This window comes from Anthonomus grandis, chromosome 6 (assembly GCF_022605725.1).
Source record: "Anthonomus grandis grandis chromosome 6, icAntGran1.3, whole genome shotgun sequence".
NCBI classification, from domain to species: domain Eukaryota; kingdom Metazoa; phylum Arthropoda; class Insecta; order Coleoptera; family Curculionidae; genus Anthonomus; species Anthonomus grandis.
This window is the reverse complement of record NC_065551.1, coordinates 35,138,413-35,155,383: the sequence shown is the minus strand read 5'-3', so window position 1 is coordinate 35,155,383 and position 16,971 is coordinate 35,138,413. Positions and strand designations below refer to the sequence as shown.

The 16,971-nt window shown below is 30.2% G+C and overlaps 1 protein-coding gene and 1 long non-coding RNA gene across 7 annotated transcripts in view; both read right to left on the bottom strand.

The window, feature by feature from the left end:
* LOC126737822 (neurobeachin) overlaps positions 1-16,971 on the bottom strand; it is a 529,789-nt gene that overhangs the window by 220,410 nt on the left and 292,408 nt on the right. The gene's annotated exons all lie outside the window — the stretch shown is intronic.
* Positions 7,928-9,363, bottom strand: LOC126737828 (uncharacterized). Its single transcript, XR_007661118.1, has 3 exons — positions 9,079-9,363; positions 8,717-8,920; positions 7,928-8,659 (listed from the first exon to the last, which is right to left on the bottom strand). It is a non-coding gene; the product is annotated as an uncharacterized LOC126737828 (long non-coding RNA).

Here is a 16,971-nt window from a genome sequence, read left to right as displayed (position 1 = left end):
ACGAAAATATAAAGTCGCCAATTTTCAATACGATACTGCGTAAAATCACAAAATTATTAGGAAATTTCAAATTAAAATTTTAACTTTAAATAACCAGCCCTGGGATTCTAAAATTACGATTCGACACGATTACTCAATATGACTAATTCGCATCCTTTTTTAAACAAATTTGTTTCATTGATTGTTTACCAATAGTCATATCAGGTTTTCATTAGTATATCAAGAAGCTTTCTTAAACCCAACAACTAATAGATCTAATTCGATACTATTTTCCACAACCCTCTGTTAATAATAGAGGCAGAGGAAGTAATGAGCAGTTTTATTATGTCAAGATTTTATGCCACAGATTGTTACCAAAGAAGCGTTTTAAATTTGGAATTAGCGAAACTACTGCCGGTTATTGGATCTATAAAATTACTGAAATTATTGACAATCACCTTGCTGACCGATTCATTCATTTTTCTAATACTAGAGATAGACAAATTAATAAATTTACATTTATGGAGATATTCAATTTCGCTGGTGTTATAGGTCCTATTGATTGCATCCATGTTGCCATATTAAACCCAAAAGTGAATAAACACAATAAGTTTTTGTCATTTTCCATGAATTCAATTATTATTTCCCAATGGGTAGTGGTGGTTTTAACCGACGAAGTAATATAGGCATATATTTAATTAGAAAACACGGAGACGAAAATAAATAACAAAATAAATGAAAATTCTTAAGGTTTGTTCTCACTGCAAATTTCTTACAATTTTGAAACTATTTCCAAACGATTCTTGATGCGCTTGCGTAAAATATTACAAATTCTGATCGATTTAAAACCGTCTGTGCGAACATCAAATACGAGTTGAGTGGAGAAGAAATATATATATATATGCCAGTCGGAAATGAGAAAATAAATAAAACATAAACAATACAAAATTTACACTACAACCTTAAAATAGCTGTATATTATTAATAGAGTTTAAGATTGTGTAATTATTTGCTACTTCAAGGCTTCAATGGTCGAGAAATTCTATTCTATTAAATTCATCAAAATAGTTTTGATTTTTGGGCCTTATCCTCTTATCTTCTTTAAAAGTCTGTATCGGAATCAACAAAATTCTGATCAGATTCTTCCGACGATTCAAAATCACTCATTTCCTTAAAGTGTATTATTAAGCTAGACTGTATAACAAAATTATAAAACCAATTTAATAATATAATAAAATTAATAAAAGGAATAATATTGCAAAACCCTTGACCCATGTTTTTAATTGTATTATTTTAACAGGAATAATTCCGAATGAATTGAAGAAGTCAGTGGTTGTTCCGATATATAAGGGAAATGACGTGTGTTCTCCAGGCAACTATCGCCCAATATCACTTATTAGTAATATAGCAAAAATACTTGAAGCTTGTATACGCATTAGGTTTTCAAAACACTTACAGAAAAACAACATTTTATCTCCCAACCAATATGGTTTTAGAGAGGGTAAGTCAACTGAAGAGGCACTATTTGAGGTAACAAATCATATTTGTAAAACTATTGAAAAAAATCAAAAACCGTTAGCTATATTTTTAGATTTGGCTAAAGCCTTCGACTCGGTATCACACGATATTCTACTTGATAAATTAGACGACTACGGGATAAGGGGATTAAGCTGGACTCTTATAAAAAATTATCTTACTGAAAGAAAGCAATGTGTTAGGGTGGAGGATGAGTATAGTGTTTTTGAAACAATAAATTGTGGTGTTCCACAAGGTACTGTACTGGGGCCTCTTCTATTCACCCTCTACATCAATGAACTTCTTTTTCTTAGTACATCTGGAAAACTTGTATCATACGCGGACGACACTGTTTTGTTGGTAAAGGGTGATAACTGGGCGAATGCTGTGGAGAGAGCAACTTCAGATTTTGCAATGGTTCGTCGGTGGCTGGAGGAAAATCGTTTAGCAGTAAATATTGAAAAAACAAAATTTATGAGTTTTAGCATTCTCGATAACCATCAAATTAATACAGATGTACTAAAAATACACACATATCAGTGCATATTAAAGGAGAAGCCATGTGCTTGCATGGAAACCTTAAGTAGGACTCCATGTATAAAGTATTTGGGTATTTTTATCGATCAAAATATTAAATGGGAAAAACATATAGAAAGTATTAATATAAAAATTCGTAAACTAATTTTTAAATTTTATCATCTTAGAAATTGTATGCCTCTCCACATATTAAAAATGTTATATACATCCTTGGCTGAATCAGTCATTAGATATGGAATATCAATATGGGGAGGATCATTTGCCAGTACCATAAATATTTTAAACATTACTCAAAAATACCTTTTACGAGTAATTTTAAGAAAACATCCCAGATACTCCTCAAACCGTTTATACCAAGAAGCGCGCGTTTTTACAATACAGCAAATGTATGCTAAGTCAGTGCTAATGTTTGTCTATAAATATCCTGATTTGCGGCGACCGATAGAGAACTTGGGTTGCTATACTAGAAGCCAAGCAGTGCATTCTGTTAGTGTGCCTTTTCTGACAAGAGCGACTACTCAAAGGTTTTTAACATACCTTGGCCCAAAATTTTTTAACCTTCTTCCAAGTAGTATTAGAGAAGTTCGAAATATTCATATGTTTAGTAGAGAAATAAATAGGTTGCTTCATGAAAACTTTGAAGTTTTTGCTACGGTGTTGCGTAGATAATTATTTGTTTGCAAATTAAATATAGGGTATATGCAGCTTTATCAGTATATTTGTGGTTAAGGTCTGTTATTCTGACTAGGGCGATTTAAATCATTAGTTCATTTAATCATTATTTTGGTTTATTCTTTGGTTTTAATATAGTTAGTATATAGTATAATATAGTATATAGTATATTGGTATATTTGGTATATAGTATATAACTTCAAGTGAATTGTGAATTATATATATTATCTTCTTAATTACTTTTGTTTTGTACACACACAGATTCTAATCTAGGTGTACATCTATTTATACTTTTGTGAGTTTTGTAAAATTATTGTAAATTATTGTAAATAAATTTGATTTGATTTGATTTGATTTGAAATTTATTGTACAAATATGTTTTATAACTTGTTATAAAATAACAGAGACATCCAAACTATGTTCAATCAAATCAAAACAAAATAGGTGTACAATTTACTGCCTGGCAGCTTTAGTATTTAAACGTAGAGTGAGATGTAATTTCGGCAGAAGCAGCTCGTATCATTTTATGTAGGTGACGAGTAAAATCTAAACAAAGATCTTGGGCACATTTGAAGGATTTAGCAAGGGATGAAATAGACCCATTGACAGGAGAGATTAATTGTAATGGTAGTTTTAAAAACTTCCCAAGGATGACGAAGTTCTGATTTCGAATACCTTAAAAATCAAAGTTGGTCATAAGATCGGAAAAAAAGACACGACATTTTGAGGTGCATTACCAGTAAAAAAAAATTGGCAGTTACGTTAGTGTGTGGAGATACCTCTAAAGTTTTAGCTATTTATTCCAATTCTCTAAATAGAGTATTTCGAATATTGTGTTTCGAATAAAAATAAAATCATTTAGAATAAAAGTCCATTTTGATTTATATGGAGTATCAGCTCCAACGCCACTTTTCAATTTTTTTAAAATTTGCTGGAACTGCCCTGAAAAACAACTTCACTCGAACTTGTTTTTAATTCTGCACCCAGCTCAGTCCCTAAATCGTGTTTTTTATTTCTGTTTTTGAAATCTATAAAAGTAGGATCCCACAATACTCGATGCTCATGAAAAAACTCAATTAAATGAGTTGGAAGTTTTTTTGACCAGTCCATCGCGTAAAAAAATTGAAAAAATCAGTGTATGCGCTATATAGAAAATTGTTGTATTTAACTTTTTTACTTGAACAAGTTATATAACTTTGTGAATTAACATGTTTTGTTACATAGTCTAGACCCGGCTTTAGATTAATCCAACAATTTAAAATACAATTTTTCAAAACGAATATCGATCGGCGTTGACTGCTGTGAGAATAAACGTTTAGGCCCGGTTGTACAAACAGTGGTTCAACTTAAGTTCTACTAAAATGTAGTTTTTCGTTGAACGTAGTTCAGAGGTTCGTGTGTTGTTCCAGTACAAGTTTAGTTCACCTAGGTTCTATTTAAAGTCTGCAAGGGCTACATAAAAAAGAAGTTTCCTATTCATTAAAATTAATTTATTTATTTACTTATTTGTTTTTTGTCTGTTGCTGATTATAAGTATTTTTTGAACACAAAAAATACCGTAAATTCCGGTAAAGTGTTGTTTGTTTAAAAGTGTTTTGTGCCGCCTTGCTGCTTGCCAAACCGTTTGGGTCTGCTTATCTGACATGGAGAAAGAAATTAGAGCAAGCAATTTCTCTGTGAAAAAAGAAAATGTTCTTATTAATTTAGTAAAGAAATACGAGGAAAGCATAGAATGTAAGAAAACGGATCATAACAATAATGAAATTAAAGCAGAGGCATGAGAACATAAAAAAAGGGCCAAACAAAAATTTATAACAATAACTGCAAGCGAGAGTGATATCCATGAAATATTAGGGAGCCAACTTACAGGACTAACATCAAAATATGACACTGATGCTATGGCAGGTTTTTTTAACTTGTTTTAAATCATTTTCAATCTTAAATATTGTAAAATTTTTGGAATCAATTGTTATTCAGATTGAAAGCAAAAATGCTGACGAATCTAAAAGTATTTTTAAAGTTTATAAATAGTGAACTAATACAAATCATCATACTTACATAACTACGTAACATATCCAGGCATCTACTATAAATCTTACAGTTTGCTTTTCCAACCTAAATCTAGCCTTAAATTCTTTATCATCCCAAATGTTCAAATGATCCGGTCTATCCCTGTACACCTATGAGGATCATCATCCGTAATATCGTCTCAAAGGCGGCTGTATTTACATAAATAAAAAATATCAAAATGATATACTAAATATTAATTTAATCTCAAAAATTTGCTTGAACTCCCTTTGAACGCTCCAAATTGGACGGTCAAGATGAACCGCAAGTTATCGTTTGAACCAACATTGTACAACGGATTAATTCTGCTGAACCGGAGATCTTTATGAACTGTTGTTGAACGCCCATTGTACAACCTGGCCTTAGTGTTTATCAAAATAAAGGACAATTGACGTTTCGATCCGTCAAATATTAGGGAAAATAATAAGCATTAAGGTCAATCACCCTGTATACAGGGTGTCCTATTTACCATGTGTGACTATTGCTATTTCCGGAACCATAGGAGATACGAGGGCGATTAAATTAGAAAAAAAGTTGCCAATTTTGATGCTTATTCTAAATCCTTTTACAGCGTTGCCAAAAGGTTTTTAGTTCGTGAGTTACAGAATAACTTATAAAAAACGCCAAATTTTATTTCAATTATTATTTTCAAAACTATTGATTTTAGAAGCTTATTTTTAATTACAAAGTTTCATATTTTTTTTTGTACTCTACAAAACTAATTACTCTATTTCACCTTAAGTTTTTTTTTTAAGACGTTTGGTATCTTATCAACGGCTGTCAACTTCTTTTTTTTTTAAATACGGACCTGCATTTTTTATAACTTATGTTAAAAGTATCTTTTATTCCCTCAAAAATTATTTATCTCATTCATACATTTCTCAACGTTTCATCAGGAATTTTTCCTTAATGCGGGCCTGATTTTTGTTTAAATTGTAAATTAATTATTTATTAATACACTAAAGGGTTTATCTTTTTGGTTGTTAAAAATATTCATAAACACTAAAATAATATAAAAGTGGTAATTATTACATAATTACGGCTTACATAATTTCAAAGCGTTATGCCCAATTTCTACGTGCCTTAACTTACCTAATTATATTTCTATCAATAGTCTCCAATGTTTTTTTAAAATATCAGCCAGCACAAAATTCTCAGACAATTGCCTTTACAAAATTATCACTGATAACCAAAACAACAGATTCACAAGAGTGGCTTTCACGAAAGTCAGATTTCTAAGCAACTATAATTTGGTTCTTATCACAGGACTGCAGTAATTAATTATTCTTTTACAAATATTTCCAAGATAGGAAGAAATTCATTACATGAATTTAAACATTTTGGACAAGACATAGAAGCTATTTGAAAGGGAACTGTTTACAACGTCTATTTCCAACAACACGAGACATAAAAAAAAATAAATTTTTTTAAGTTATTAAATGAAAAGTTATTAAAATGGACTGTTAATAATCCCGACTGTGTGCCCTAACCAGCAGAAACGACAGAAAAAAAAAAGGCCCACCTGTGAAGTTGAACGGAGTCCGTCGTCTTATTATACCAAATTTTACGGTTGTCGGGTTTATACCAAATATTTTAATAAGCGTGGTCGAAAATGAATAATTTGGCCCGTTTTAACGAGCAGTTTTATGCCCGTATCGGTTAGTTTGTAAGACAGCGGATGACTTTATTGGCTCTCGCGATCCTGGGGGTAGAAAGTGGAAAAATGCGATTTTTCAGATCATCGGAACAGTTCGAAGTCTGAAGTGTAAAATACTATAAGAAGCACTTTTGATTTATGTCAATGATATAATAAGGGTGACACAAAGAAGTAAAATTGGCCATATGAAAATCCTAAATGAGCGCATTATTGCAAATGGGGAAAATGTTTTTTATGATAGCCAAATTAAGTAATTAGATTGTAATTTAAATTTTCAAGCTCATGCGTATTATATCATGCAAAATTTACCTTAATAACTCGAATAGTTCAAAATCTATCCATATACACAAAATGACAATGTTTCACGGTTAGAGGGTGGAAAATGGAAAAAATTCTCGATTTTTTAGAGCATCGATCGGGGTGGTCTTCAATGTACCAAATTTCTCGGATTGATTAATAACGGACGGACGCTCCCGTTTTCGTATGCCTCTCCTCGTCAGCCTAAACCAATTATTTCTCGTCCTTTTTACACTCATCTATTAAACGACCGACTCAATTTACTTTTTAATTTAAAATGTACCTTAATATGCATCGCTCACTTGATGCGCGCGCGAGGTTGTTTTTTTTTATTGTTGTTGTTTAGATTAGCGGACGAAAATTCGGTTCTTGATTTACGACTTGCTCGTGCACTTTGAAAAATCGAGATTTTAATTGACTGGAATTTTCTTCATTGAAGTTTCATATTTTCTAAAGAGTGGAAGCAATTCAGGTAACTTATACCAGATATAGCGGGTTGGAAAGGGCGGGAAGACTTTTCTACACAAATTGAAAATGCCAATCTTTTAGCATTACAGCTTTGTAGTGTTAGTCTTGACAAAAGATTGGCATTTTCAAGTCTTCCCGCCCTTCTATATTATAGCCACTCCACTTCAAGAATGAACTTCTACATACAAAAACATTGTACCAATTAGTCAAGTTTTTGAATTTTAAGTATAGATAGTATAATATTATGGTAAAATCTCCTTTTTTTGCATCAACTGCTTCAATACTTATGATGGAATAAATAATGAATACATCTCAGATATTTGATGAAATTCTTCTGAAAAATCACTGATCTACGTCCATATTATCCAATCTAATAACGCTGTTTTTATATTAAATATTTGTATATAAAATTATATGAAATTTAAATAAACAGTGCTAATAAATTAAATATTGCATATTATATTTTCTGCAAAAACATTGTTTTTCGTTAGACAACCCTTAGCCCCCCACCCACCCTACACAACTTACCAGTGAGAAATTCTTTTGAAAAATTACTGTTTTTCGTCCATATTATTCAATCTAATAACACCGTTTTTATAGTAAATATTTGTATATAAAATTATATCAATAAATTTAAATAAACAATTTTATTCATGTGTATTATTTGATAAAACAATGATTTTGCAGAAGAATTTCTTACTGGGTAAGTGTGTGGGGTGGGTGGGGGGCTAAGGGTAGGCCTAATGAAAAACGTTTTTTTTGCATAAAATCATTAAATAGTTCAACCAAAAATGAACGTTTATTTAACTATAACTTTTTTTCATTAACTAAATCCTTACTTTAAAAAAATCACTGTTTTTTCTCCATATTATCCAATTTAAAAACCCTGTTTTTATAGTAAAAATTTGTATATAAAATTATATCAAATTTAAATAAACAGTGATAATAAACTAAATATTGCATATTATATTTTCTGCAGAAACATTGTTTTTCGTTAGACAACCCTTAGCCCCCCACCCACCCTACACAACTTACCAGTGAGAAATTCTTTTGAAAAATTACTGTTTTTCGTCCATATTATCCAATCTAAAAACACTGTTTTTATAGTAAATATTTGTATATAAAATTATATCAAATTTAAATAAGCAATGTTATAAAATTAAATATTGAATATATATTTTCTGCAGACAAATTGTTTTTTATTAAAACAACCCTTGTACACCCCCCCACCCACCCCAAGAATTTGCCCAGTAAGAAGTTCTTTTCAAAAATCACTACTTTTCGTCCATTATAGCCAATCTAATAGCACCGTTTTTGTATTAAATATTTATTAATATACATATATATAATTATATTAAATTTAAATAAACAATTTTATTCATGTGTATTATTTGATAAAACAGTGATTTTGCAGAAGAATTTCTTACTGGGTAAGTGTGTGGGGTGGGTGGGGGGCTAAGGGTAGGCCTAATGAAAAACGTTTTTTTTTGCATAAAATAATTAAATAGTTCAAACGCGACGCACCGTCACGACGCCCGTCGCGTTTTATTGTTTTACCGTTACGCCCGGGTCCCATTTTTTCCCTTTTTCTCTCCTTCGACCTTTTTTCGATGTATGTGCAGACCTACGGGGGCGAAATTCTTGTTTTCCTATGCGGTTAATTATTTATCATTGATAGTTTCTTAGCTCAGATTAAGGATGTTTCATAGGTGTCGTGCTGTTGATCTCCTAAAAAAATCAACAGTGGAGTAAGTAGGAAACTCGTATTTTTGCTGATCTATAACCAGTCCAATGGGTTCCAATGAAAAAAATCTGATGAATTTGAAAACCCTAATGAGTTTCCAGGCGGTCGAAAATTTTGAAAAAAACTTCAAAAAGTTACTTACAATGCGACATACAACCCCGGTAAAGAACTGGAGAAGGGGGCGAGGGGAATTTGCCCATAATTTGTTTAGATTATGTTTTTTTTTCCTTAAATAAGTGCAATAATACTTTGAAGTAAAAAAAACTGAAAATAATAATTCCTTTAGAGTTACGTCAATTAAATATTATATTTATCCACTAATTCTCTCTTTAATTTTAGAGGATTTATTTTAATATACAACTTATACATGTCTGTTAAAGGTATTAAAAAACATGGTAGAGAGAGCACAACTAAGAGTTTAGCTTCAAAAAAATGACATCTATGACAAGACAAGACTAACACTGACATTAATGACAGAAGATTAAAGATACGTTCACATATTACTAGCTACAGAACTATAATAGATCTAAAAACATCAATAATTCCTAATTAGAAAATAGCACCGAGGAAAAAATTGGTTGCTGTGAGTCTAGATATGCCTGGTATGGATGAACTTTATCAATTTACTAGATCCCATTGTTTTTAATGACATTCAAATAAACAAAGAAATTATTATGGAAGGTACAATATATTCGTATTATATGTAAATACACAAGGTAATGTTAGTTCCATAATAATTGTGGATTGTGACTAGTTGCTGTACTTGTCTAGTGGAAATAAAATGTTCTGTATAAATTTTTTCCTATTTAGTCGTCGAAATAGATCGATTTGGGAGATCCTCATTTTTTCAGAGGTTGACTAATAAAGAGGGATTTTTGGTAGAATAGAAGAGTAATAATTTAATACAATATTGAGAGAAGTTGATTCCGTAGATATAGATCCCAAGCATATATTATTGTCGTTAAATATGTATTTATTCATATACTATTCTACTTAAAAAAGTAAAAAAATTGACATGGGATTTTCATATCTAGTTATTAAACTTGATTACTATACCTCAGATATTTGATGAAATTCTGCTGAAAATTTATTATATAATATACATATATATAAATTATATCAAATTTAAATAAACAAACTGTATTTATATTAGATTGGATATGAAATTCAATAATTTTTTTAAACAATTTCTTACTGGTATATAGTGTGGGGTGGGTGGGGGGTTAAGAATTTTATTAATGAAAAACAATATTTTTGCAGAAAATATAATATGCAAAATTTTATTTAATAACAGTGTTAAATTTGATATAATTTTATATACAAATATTTACTATAAAAACAGTGTTTTTAGATTGGATAATATGGAGGAAAAACAGTGGTTTTTTTAAGGTAAGGATTTAGTTAATGAAAAAAAGTTATAGTTAAATAAACATTCATTTTTGGTTGAACTATTTAATTATTTTATGCAAAAAAAAACGTTTTTCATTAGGCCTACCCTTAGCCCCCCACCCACCCCACACACTTACCCAGTAAGAAATTCTTCTGCAAAATCACTGTTTTATCAAATAATACACATAAATAAAATTGTTTATTTAAATTTAATATAATTACATATATATGTATATTAATAAATATTTAATACAAAAACGGTGCTATTAGATTGGCTATAATGGACGAAAAGTAGTGATTTTTGAAAAGAACTTCTTACTGGGCAAATTCTTGGGGTGGGTGGGGGGGGCGTACAAGGGTTGTTTTAATAAAAAACAAAAATTTGTCTGCAGAAAATATATATTCAATATTTAATTTTATAACATTGCTTATTTAAATTTGATATAATTTTATATAAAAATATTTACTATAAAAACAGTGTTATTAGATTGAATAATATGGACGAAAAACAGTAATTTTTCAAAAGAATTTCTCACTGGTAAGTTGTGTAGGGTGGGTGGGGGGCTAAGGGTTGTCTAACGAAAAACAATGTTTCTGCAGAAAATATAATATGCAATATTTAGTTTATTATCACTGTTTATTTAAATTTGATATAATTTTATATACAAATATTTACTATAAAAACAGTGTTTTCAGATTGGATAATATGGAGGAAAAACAGTGATTTTTTTAAAGTAAGGATTTAGTTAATGAAAAAAAGTTATAGTTAAATAAACGTTCATTTTTGGTTGAACTATTGAATTATTTTTTGCAAAAAAAAACGTTTTTCATTAGGCCTACCCTTAGCCCCCCACCCACCCCACACACTTACCCAGTAAGAAATTCTTCTGCAAAATCACAGTTTTATCAAATAATACACATAAATAAAATTGTTTATTTAAATTTAATATAATTATATATATATGTATATTAATAAATATTTAATACAAAAACGGTGCTATTAGATTGGCTATAATGGACGAAAAGTAGTGAGTTTTGAAAAGAACTTCTTACTGGGCAAATTCTTGGGGTGGGTGGGGGGTCGTACAAGGGTTGTTTTAATAAAAAACAAAAATTTGTCTGCAGAAAATATATATTCAATATTTAATTTTATAACATTGCTTATTTAAATTTGATATAATTTTATATACAAATATTTACTATAAAAACAGTGTTATTAGATTGAATAATATGGACGAAAAACAGTAATTTTTCAAAAGAATTTCTCACTGGTAAGTTGTGTAGGGTGGGTGGGGGGCTAAGGGTTGTCTAACGAAAAACAATGTTTCTGCAGAAAATATAATATGCAATATTTAATTTATTAGCACTGTTTATTTAAATTTCATATAATTTTATATACAAATATTTAACACAAAAACAGCGTTATTAGATTGGATAATATGGACGTAGCTCAGTGATTTTTCAGAAGAATTTCATTAAATATGTGAGATGTATTCTCCAGTTCTTTACCGGGGGTTGTATGTCACGTTGTAAGTAACTTTTTGAATTTTTCGAAGTATTTTTCAAAATTTTCGACCGCCTGGAAACTCATTAGGGTTTTCAAATTCATCAGATTTTTTTTCATTGGAACCCATTGGATTGGTTATAGATCAGTAAAAATACGAGTTTCCTACTTACTCCACTGTTGATTTCTTTAAGAGATCAACAGCACAACACCGATGAAACATCGTTCTTAACCTGAGCTAAGAAAATATGAATGATAAATAATTAAGCGGATAGGAAAACAAGATTTTCGCCCCCGTAGGTCTGCAAATACATCGAAAAAAGGTCTAAGGAGAGAAAAAGAGAAAAAAAGGGACCCGGGCGTAACGGTAAAACAATAAAACGCGACGAGCGGGGCGTACGTCGCGTTTGAACTATTTAATTATTTTATGCAAAAAAAAACGTTTTTCATTAGGCCTACCCTTAGCCCCCCACCCACCCCACACACTTACCCAGTAAGAAATTCTTCTGCAAAATCACTGTTTTATCAAATAATACACATAAATAAAATTGTTTATTTAAATTTAATATAATTACATATATATGTATATTAATAAATATTTAATACAAAAACGGTGCTATTAGATTGGCTATAATGGACGAAAAGTCGTGATTTTTGAAAAGAACTTCTTACTGGGCAAATTCTTGGGGTGGGTGGGGGGTCGTACAAGGGTTGTTTTAATAAAAAACAATTTGTCTGCAGAAAATATGTATTCAATATTTAATTTTATAACATTGCTTTTTTAAATTGGATATAATTTTATATACAAATATTTACTATAAAAACAGTGTTATTAGATTGAATAATATGGACGAAAAACAGTAATTTTTCAAAAGAATTTCTCACTGGTAAGTTGTGTAGGGTGGGTGGGGGGCTAAGGGTTGTCTAACGAAAAACAATGTTTCTGCAGAAAATATAATATGCAATATTTAGTTTATTATCACTGTTTATTTAAATTTGATATAATTTTATATACAAATATTTACTATAAAAACAGTGTTTTTAAATTGGATAATATGGAGAAAAAACAGTGATTTTTTTAAAGTAAGGATTTAGTTAATGAAAAAAAGTTATAGTTAAATAAACATTCATTTTTGGTTGAACTATTTAATTATTTTATGCAAAAAAAAAGTTTTTCATTAGGCCTACCCTTAGCCCCCCACCCACCCCACACACTTACCCAGTAAGAAATTCTTCTGCAAAATCACTGTTTTATCAAATAATACACATAAATAAAATTGTTTATTTAAATTTAATATAATTACATATATATGTATATTAATAAATATTTAATACAAAAACGATGCTATTAGATTGGCTATAATGGACGAAAAGTAGTGATTTTTGAAAATAACTTCATACTGGGCAAATTCTTGGGGTGGGTGGGGGGTTGTACAAGGGTTGTTTTAATAAAAAACAAAAATTTGTTTGCAGAAAATATATATTCAATATTTAATTTTATAACATTGCTTATTTAAATTTGATATAATTTTATATACAAATATTTACTATAAAAACAGTGTTATTAGATTGAATAATATGGACGAAAAACAGTAATTTTTCAAAAGAATTTCTCACTGGTAAGTTGTGTAGGGTGGGTGGGGGGCTAAGGGTTGTCTAACGAAAAACAATGTTTCTGCAGAAAATATAATATGCAATATTTAATTTATTAGCACTGTTTATTTAAATTTCATATAATTTTATATACAAATATTTAACACAAAAACAGCGTTATTAGATTGGATAATATGGACGTAGATCAGTGATTTTTCAGAAGAATTTCATCAAATATCTGAGATGTATTCTCCAGTTCTTTACCGGGGGTTGTATGTCACGTTGTAAGTAACTTTTTGAATTTTTCGCAGTATTTTTCAAAATTTTCGACCGCCTGGAAACACATTAGGGTTTTCAAATTCATCAGATTTTTTTTATTGGAACCCATTGGACTGGTTGTAAATCAACAAAAATACGAGTTTCCTACTTGCCCTGCTATTGATTTCTTTAAGAGATCAACAGCCCGACACCTATGAAACATCGTCCTTAACCTGAGCTAAGAAACTATCAATGATAAATAATTAACCGCATAGGAAAACAAGAATTTCGCCCCCGTAGGTCTGCACATACATCGAAAAAAGGTCGAAGGAAAGAAAAAGAGACAAAAAAGGGACCCGGGCGTAACGGTAAAACAATAAAACGCGACGGGCGGGGCGTGCGTCGCGTTGTCTACGCACGGCGGGCGGTAAAGCGGCGCCGACGCCACGCGGATCACGACGCATTTTCATTTCGACGTTTTATTCTCACGGGATTTACGATAATCGATTGTCGAGTTGAAAAATCGATTGAAAATCGATCATTTCCAGTTAATTGTGCTCATCAGACACATGAAAATGTGGCTAGTTTTGGCCATTTTTGAAGCGGTTGATGAAGTATAAAGAGCATTTTTTTAATATGAGGTGGAAAAATGCTATAGAATTTTGAAGAAAATCTACTGTATAACGATCAATAAGTTAGTAACGTCTCAATATTTGAAGAAAATTTGTAATAATGTAATGTGAAAACTGATGGTCAAGTATATAACTCATAAATTGGGACACACTAACCAACGGACATTTATTTATATGCTCAATAGAATTTTTACTACGACTTAAAACCATCAAATGACACTTCTTGGCATTTAACTCCGTGACACTTTGATCATGCCATTTAACCAAATGGTTCAAATGTGACTTTTGAACCATTTTTTGAGCTGAAAGAAAATTTGTATGAACAAGAAACAAGATGAGATATCATTACCATAAAATCTCAGTTCTTTAATATATTCTACTTGTTTGGCCGGTTTTTCGGACATATCCCGGTTTTAGTTCATTAATATCTTTCGTATCATTCTAAAATTGTGTTTTCTAGTTTTGCGGTTATTCCAATTACGTACGAAAACACTCCTTTTATAATAATTCTTTAAAAAAATTCTTTTTCTCCAGCCCTTGTACATTTTTTAAAAAACGCTGACATAGGTGTCCAATGATTTTAATTGTATAATTTAAGTTTCTTGGTTCTTGAACAATGAGCATTTAGTACAATTTTTAAGAAAAAAATCTATTCTTCCAAAAAAAAATTTTTTTCTCCACTCCTTCTACATTTTTCCAAACAACGCTGAAACATGTGTTTAATTATTTTATTGAGCAATTAATAGTAATAATAATTTTTATTTAGCAAAAGCTACATAGATAAAATAGTACAGAAAAAAACAAATTTTAGCACAAATTTTGAAATGTCTCACCCTCTTGATTTTCGATTTTTGAGCATTTAGTATAATTTTTTATATAAAAATCACGTATACCCAAAATAATTTTTTTTCCTGCACACATTGTACATTTTTCGAAAAACTGAGAAAAGTATTAATCAGTTTAGTTGAGCAGTTTTAGAACAGATTTTTAAACGTTTAATAAATTAGATTTTTGACTTATGAGCATTGAGGAGTACCTCAATGCTCCTATTAATACCTTAAAAAAAATAACTTTTCCCAGAAAACACTTTTTTTTGGACTCTGTATACTTAAAAAAAACACTAAAATAAATGCTCTACAATTTAACTGAGTAATGTTAGTACAAACTTTCACAAGGCAACAATTTTAGTACAATGTTATATATACCTATATTTGTTGATTATTAAGTTTTAGGAATTTATTACATTAAGAAAAAAATCACCTCTTTTTAAAAAATATATTTTTTTCTATTCTCTCTACATTTTTCAAAAAAATGTTTAAACGAGCGCCTAATGATTTAATTAAATTAATTTAAGTATAAATTTTTAAACGTCTTTCTTGGTTTTTGAGTTATCAGTTCTTCCAAAAAAAACATTAATATTACCAATAATTGTTAAATCAATTTTTTCTATTAAATCCCTCATCCGAAGTTGATTGAATGAACACCCGGTGATTTCAGCAATAACCGACGTTCCCCTGTGGCAATTTTTTTTTTCACATTAAACAATCGTAGAAACAACGTGCGGGTAGTTACACACACGTACAAACAACAACAACAACCACTCGGGTCATAAATATGTTTTTATAAATGGGGCCCGAAGGGTAGCGGGGGCCCCATCTATCAGGGACACGTATATGCAGTAATCGAGTGCCCCGATAATCACTGGAATTAGCGGAGTCCGGCTCGGTGGTCCCGCAACTACTGCCGGAGTCCCACGCAGCGTCATAACACCCTGTCACAATCATCGCCATATAATTATGTTATAAATTACGCCCAATAATCGGGGTTCGGTCCGCCGGACCTAAGGCTATTTGATTTTCTACTTCTTTTTATTATTCAGTTTGTTTTTTTATCTGCTTCGTCTTGGGGCCGGGGCCTAATTGAAATCGACGGTGAAGAAAAGTGAAATGCCAAAAGATCGATCGCGCCTACAGGCTACGTTCTTTTTGGTTTGTGATTCCTTCTTGCTTTTATGCAAATTAAGGGAGAAATTCTACTGGTTATTATATTAATAATTATTTATTTATTTCGTACTACGTACAAATGTAGTTACCTTAAGGATGGATGGCAAGTTACAAGGAATAAAATACCCTTATAATAATAATAATAATAATATTAAAACATGTTTTTTATTTACTCAACTCAAGAATACAAACAAAGTTTCTTTTGGAATAAAAAAATTACACGAGGCTAATAAAAAATATTATTTTAAAATAAAAAGTCCGGCAGATTTAGATTTCTAAATATAGCAGATTCTGCATCATTATGTATACAAATAATTCAATAATAAATACAATAAATTTTCAAAAACCAAGAAAGTTAGACGTATAAAAATGTGTACTTAAATTATACAATTAAAATCATTGGACACCACCTATTTAAGCCTTTTTTAAAAAAGGTACAAGGAGTGGAGAAAAAAATTTGTTCTTGGAAGAAAATTTTTTTTTTTCCTAAAGATTGTACTAAATGCTTATTGTTTAAAAACCAAAAAAGTTACACGTTTGAAAATTTGTATTTAAATTATAGAATTAAAATTATTGGACCCCTTATTTAGCGATTTTTAAAAAATGAACAAAAAGTGAAGAAAAAAAATAATTTTTTTTAATAGAATTCATTTTTT